A 6,584-nucleotide genomic window follows, 5' to 3' on the forward strand; every position below is an offset into this window, starting at 1 on the left:
AGTTAGTAGTAGTTAGTACTAGCTGCTCTAGTATACTTGCATGTTTACTGTTGATATTTTGTTTGCCTGACTATTGTTGTGTAAATCAGGTTGGTGATAACTAAGCCATGGTCTTAAGGGGTGAGCAAAGATCTTTTGGCCCTCTTTCTCAGGTATGTTCAAATGGGATTCAGTCAACACCTCTGAACCTTGTGGTGTACTGGAAATGCACTCCTAGTACTACAGACCTGCGAGTGGACTATCGATACAACCCAGAAGCCATGCAGCCTCCCGCAGCGCTCACCAATGTACAGGTGTTAGTGCCCGTCAATGGAGACGTCACAAACATGCAGTCACTCCCCAATGCCATTTGGTGAGTTGGAGGGAGTAGACACACAATATATCTTGTGGAACAAAAACACTGCTGTATGGACCTAATTATTGTAATATTAAGTTATATACAAAATATACACTACTGTTCAAACGTTTGAACAGTATATGATCACATTTTTTAAATAATAGTTTTCTATTTTAATATTTTAAAATGTAATTTATTCCTGTGATGCCGAAACTGAATTTTCATCAGCAATTTGCGCCAGTCTTCAGTGTCACATGATCCTTCAGAAATCATTCTAAAATGCTGATTGGTTTGGCCTGCCTTTCTCAGGTATGTTCAAATGGGATTCAGTCAACACCTCTGAACCTTGTGGTGTACTGGAAATGCACTCCTAGTACTACAGACCTGCGAGTGGACTATCGATACAACCCAGAGGCCATGCAGCCTCCCGCAGCGCTCACCAATGTACAGGTGTTAGTGCCCGTCAATGGAGATGTCACAAACATGCAGTCACTCCCCAATGCCATTTGGTGAGTTGGAGGGAGTAGACACACAAATATACAAACACACAATATATCTTGTGGAACAAAAACACTGCTGTATGGACCTAATTATTGTAATATTAAGTTATATACAAAATATACACTACTGTTCAAACGTGTATTGTAGTACATTATAAAACAGTATGCAATAATAACGTATTGAGTGTAAATTATAATTTAAATTTAAATTATTAAATGGATGCCACCTTATTGGTACAATAAAGCCCTCCCTACACCTACCCTAACCCTACCCCATACTTTATTTTCAACTTTTTGATTATTTCCTTAATTTTTATTGAAAATAAATGCCTTTACGATGTGATACGAGATTTGAAAAGGGAGGGAAAAAAAGTTCAGCAAAAGGCGGGATCGAACCCGGGTCGATAGCGTCAAAAAGCCAAGGTCAAGCGCTTATCCATCTGCTCCACTGGAGCTGACGTTCTACAGCCACTTTTAACTAAATGTAAATATACACTAAATGTAAATATAAATATATTTTTTATTCCAGAGTAAGGGCAATTCATACAATACATTTAAACTGAGCTACTTTAATACCATCTCCGAACTTTCTACCACGACTCTGCTGTTCTTCGGCTGGTTCTTCCTGTATACGTTGATTGACAGATGTCTCGTCCAGTCAGCGGTGAGCAATCCCAAACCAATGGCACTGTCTCAAACTATACCTACCTTTTCCGGTTTGTCTGAATTGTCGTTGTGTTTTCTGACTTGTTAATTTGTTTTCAGATTTGTCGTTGTGTTTTCTGACTTGTTAATTTGTTTTCAGATTTGTCGTTGTGTTTTCTGACTTGTTAATTTGTTTTCAGATTTGTCGTTGTGTTTTCTGACTTGTTAATTTGTTTTCAGATTTGTCGTTGTGTTTTCTGACTTGTTATTTTGTTTTCGAATTTGTCATTATTTTTTCTGACTTGTTATAATGTTTTCTGAATTGTTGTTGTGTTTTCTGAATTGTTATTTTGTTTTTTAGACTTGCATTTGCGTTTGTAATTTGTTCTTTTGTTTTCAGAATTGTGATTTGTTCTGCACTTCTCGGCTACCATAGTCATATCATTAAAGTGAATTTTCTATGATCGTTTGTAATAAAAGTTCTTTGTACCATGTGCAATATAAACATACTGTACCTTTGTGGAGGTTTAAAAAACAGTTTTAGAAAAACACCTCATTCTGTACTTCTGGGACAGTAAAAGCTATTTTAAACTTAAAGGGTTAGTTCACTCAAAAATGAAAATTAGGCTGCGTTTTACTCACACCCGAGGCATCCTAGGTGTATTTGACTTTCTTCTTTCAGACGAATCCAGTCAGAGTTATATAAAAAATTGTCTTTGATCTTTCAAGCTCTATCATTGCAGTCAGCGGGTGTTGCATTGCTTCAGTCCAAAAGAAGTTAAATAAAAAGCACCCATCCATAAAAAAAGTGTCTCATACGGCTCCGGGGGGTGAACAAAGGCCTCCTGCAGTGAATCGATGCGTTTTTGTAAGAAAAATATCCAACAGTTGTACACCGAAGCATATAACCTCATACGTCATTCCCCCGGAAATGCTTCTGTTTACAACAGTGAGCGCAAGCTAGATTCAAGTTATTATTACGTTTTGAATATGGATATTTTTCTTACAGAAGGCCTTTGTTCACGTGAGCTCAGCTTTACAGAAACTCGCTGATCAGATCACAGAGACAGAGCAACAACACCCGGACTCTGTTTTAATCATTCTCGGGGACTTTACATGTTACATGTCCCACCAGAGACAGTAATATACTGGACCATTGTTACTTCACAATAAAGGATGCATATCGCTCGGTCATCTTCGTCAGGCCAAAGAGGACACCTACAAAAGGGGGGACAGAGTCTTGTACAATCAGGCCAGAAACACACTGAATAAGGAGATTAGAGTGGCCAAGAGGAACTACGCTAAAAAGCTAGAACACCAGTTTTCTGCCATTGACCCTGCATCAGTGTGGAAAGGCCTGAAAGACATCACCAACTACAAGACACCATCCCCCAGCACTGAGGCCAGTCAACTACTTGCTGAAGACCTGAATGAGTTTAACTGTAGATTTGAAACTCCCAGTCTAACACCCCACACCAGCTCTGAACATCTCTCCACACAACCATCAACACCTCCTGCAACCCCCCTCTCCCCCACTCCTACGTTTCAGATCAGTGAGGATGATGTGCGCCAGGTCTTCAGAAAGAACAAGAGAAGAAAAGCACCAGGCCCAGACGGTGTAACACCAGCCTGTCTGAAAACCTGCGCTGACCATCTTCTCACAGATCTTCAACAGATCACTGGAGCTGTGCGAAATTCCTGCCTGCTTCAAACGCTCCACCATCATCCCCGTCCCAAAGAAACCCAAGATAACAGGACTTAATGACTACAGACCTGTGGCCCTAACGTCTGTGGTCATAAAGACATTTGAGAGGTTGGTGTTGGCTTATCTGAAGGACATTACTGGACCCTTACTAGACCCCCTGCAGTTTGCTTACCGAGCAAACAGGTCCGTGGATGATGCAGTCAATATGGGACTGCACTTCATCCTGCAACATCTGGACAAAACAGGGACTTATGTGAGGATCCTGTTTGTGGACTTTAGCTCTGCTTTCAACACCATCATCCCAACACTCCTCCAGACCAAACTAACCCAGCTCTTTGTCCCTAGCTCTATCTGTCAATGGATCACCAGCTTTCTAACAGATAACAGCCGCACCACCAGCACTGGCGCCCCTCAGGGTTGCGTCCTCTTCTCCACTGCTCTTCTCCCTCTACACCAACGACTGCACCTCTAAAGACCCCTATGTCAAGCTCCTGAAGTTTACAGATGACACTACAGTCATCGGTCTCATCAAGGACGGAGATGAGTCTGCTTACAGACAGGAGGTTAAAGAGCTGGCTGTCTGGTGCAGTCTTAACAACCTGGAGCTGAACACCCTCAAAACAGTGGAGATGATCGTGGACTTCAGGAGGAACCCCCCTGCAATCCTCCCACTCACCATCATGAACAGCACTGTGGCTGCAGTGGAGTCATTCAGATTCCTGGGCACCACCATCTCTCAGGACCTGAAGTGGGACACTCACATTGACTCCACTGTTAAAAAGGCCCAGCAGAGGTGGTACTTCCTTCGCCAACTGAGGAAATTCAACCTGCTACAGGAGCTGCTGAAGCAGTTCTACTCAGCCGTCATTGAGTCTGTTCTGTGCACTTCAATAACTGTCTGGTTTGGTTCAGCTACAAAATCAGACATCAGAAGACTACAGAGAACGGTTCGGACTGCTGAAAGGATTATTGGTGCCCCCCTGCCTACCCTCCAAGAACTGTATACATCCAGAGTGAGGAAAAGGGCTCAGAAAATCACTCTGGATCCATCACATCCAAGCCATCTCCTTTTTGAACTTTTGCCATCTGGTCGGCATTACAGAGCACCGAATTCCAGGACAGCCAGGCACAGGAACAGGTTCTTTCCCCAGGCAATCTACCTCATGAACAGTTAATGTTCTCCCATTGTCCAATTAAAGTACTGTATGTGCAATAACCTTATACTTATTAATCACCCTAAATCCTAGTACATCCCAACAGCTTTATTTTATTTTATTCCATTCCTATTCTATCTATAGCACACCTGTACATACAATTTATTCTTTTTTTGTGGTTTATATTTATGCATGTGTATTTTATTCACATCTTATTTTTATTATCTGTGAGTTGTTGTTGTCTCCGTGTACTGGAAGCTTGTGACACTATAACAAATTCCTTGTATGTGCAAGCATACTTGGCAATAAAGCTCTTTCTGATTCTGATTCTGATTCTTTTGGACTGATGCGTGCAACACCTGCTGACTGCAATAATAGAGCTTGAAAGATCAAAGACTATTTTTAATATAACTCAGACTGGATTCGTCTGAAAGAAGAAAGACATATACACCTAGGATGCCTCGGGGTGAGTAAAACGCAGTCTAATTTTCATTTTTGGGTGAACTAACCCTTTAATAGCAACCCCTCAGCTTGTGAGTAGGTGCACCACAGTATTGTTTCTCATTTTCCAAGTAAATAGGTGAATTTACAAAAGATTTTTAAAGACAAAATGAAATAGAAATGTTAAATGCTCAAAATGAAATTTCAGAAAGCTGTTATTCTGTAGATACCGCTATGTATTTTTCTATATTATGTTGTAGAGATTGAAAGGTCATCTGGCACAGAGGATTTCAGTGTTGTCTATGTGTGTATGTCAGGCTCTGGTTCTTTGAGAGCAAAGTTCGAGCTGTCTGATGGTCCATCCATCCCTGCCACCCTGGCTGTTCAGTTCTTCAGCGAGGGCAGCACTCTGTCTGGTGTAGATGTGGAACTGGTTGGCTCCGGTTACCGACTCTCCCTCAATAAGAAGAGATTTGCCACTGGTAAGAATGATTTTAGACTTCACCAGTTACACTATCAATAGAAGATTTAATGATTTAGGATCATAATGTTATTATAACAGCTTATCCTTCAATGCATTCTCAACATATGCTTGAGCATGTAGTTTTGTCTTTGAAATGAGTTGACAGGAGATGTGTGTTTGTGAACATTCACAGGCCGCTATATGGCTGACTGCTGAGATCTGAGTAGAGGCCTGTCCGCTCTCAAATGCCAGGAACCTGGAGGTTCATTTCTGTTCTTTCATTAATTCTGTCACTGCTTCTCAATGATAATTATGGAGGATCATTAGGGGGGATGGGAAAAGAGAGCTGTCTGCGTGAAGGCCTCTCATGCTTCTGTTTTCTCTCCACATTCTGAACGATCCAGTTCCAGTGAATTATATTCTGGAGACTCGAGATTTTTATATTACAGTAACGTAGCACTGAGTATCAAACACTGTGTACAAAGAAAAAATTAAAAAAAGAAAAGAAAAAAGAAGGAATGTCCGGATATTGGTGAATGAAATCATTAATCTTTGATACTTTTTGATCAATTCAGACTTTTATAAAGTCAGACTGTTAGTGTTTGTTATTTTGAAATGTATAGTTAACAATTTGCATTATGAATTAGAGGTGTATAAACATATAGCATATCTAAGCAAAAAAAAAAGGACAAAAAACCTGCACTAACAATCTTTCTGGAAATTTGTTGAGCATTAATTTCTCCGTTTGAATTCACCCAAATGTCAGTCGCACTGACAATGAAGAGAGAAAAAAAAGCGGTGTTTTTCATTATGAATGTGCAATGAAGTTATAAGCTTTCAAAATTACATTTATGGATTGTTTTTAAAGTGTAGTGCCATTTTCACTTTAATATTGTCATTGACAGCAAAAGGAAACTTATACACTGACCTCAGTGCCTCTTTTTTATTTAAAATAATTATACAGGAAAATCTGCATGTTTAAGTCTAAAAAAGATCCCTTGAAAAGATCCCATGTTTTCCCCTTTTTTGATTATGACCTTTTGTTTTTTTTGAATGGCCAGTTCCGTTCTTTATGCTTCCTGATGGGATACTGAAGGGAAAACACTGCCTAAACATTTGCCTTTGTCCTTCAAACCGCTTTAGAGTGCTTTACCTAAACAGTTGACTGCAAAGGAATGCGCTGTTCCTGTTATAGATACCATCCAGGTGTTTTCTGTAATGCCTTATAGGTGTGTGCAGAAATTATCCCAAAATAAGCACCGAATATTTCACTATGAGAATATTCTAATTACAAACGGCGACCTGACTATTTGGAGGGATCCTTGATGATAAACAGACC

At 40.2% G+C, this 6,584-nt stretch overlaps 1 long non-coding RNA gene across 1 annotated transcript; it reads left to right on the plus strand.

The window, feature by feature from the left end:
- The first annotated feature begins 5,079 nt into the window (after nucleotides 1–5,079).
- LOC107596177 (uncharacterized) lies at nucleotides 5,080–5,931 on the plus strand. The gene is made up of 2 exons (XR_001610337.1): nucleotides 5,080–5,264; nucleotides 5,439–5,931. It is a non-coding gene; the product is annotated as an uncharacterized lncRNA (long non-coding RNA).
- The last annotated feature ends 653 nt before the right edge of the window (nucleotides 5,932–6,584 follow it).

Source organism: Sinocyclocheilus grahami, unplaced genomic scaffold, assembly GCF_001515645.1.
Source record: "Sinocyclocheilus grahami isolate Dianchi unplaced genomic scaffold, SAMN03320097.WGS_v1.1 scaffold215.1, whole genome shotgun sequence".
NCBI classification, from domain to species: domain Eukaryota; kingdom Metazoa; phylum Chordata; class Actinopteri; order Cypriniformes; family Cyprinidae; genus Sinocyclocheilus; species Sinocyclocheilus grahami.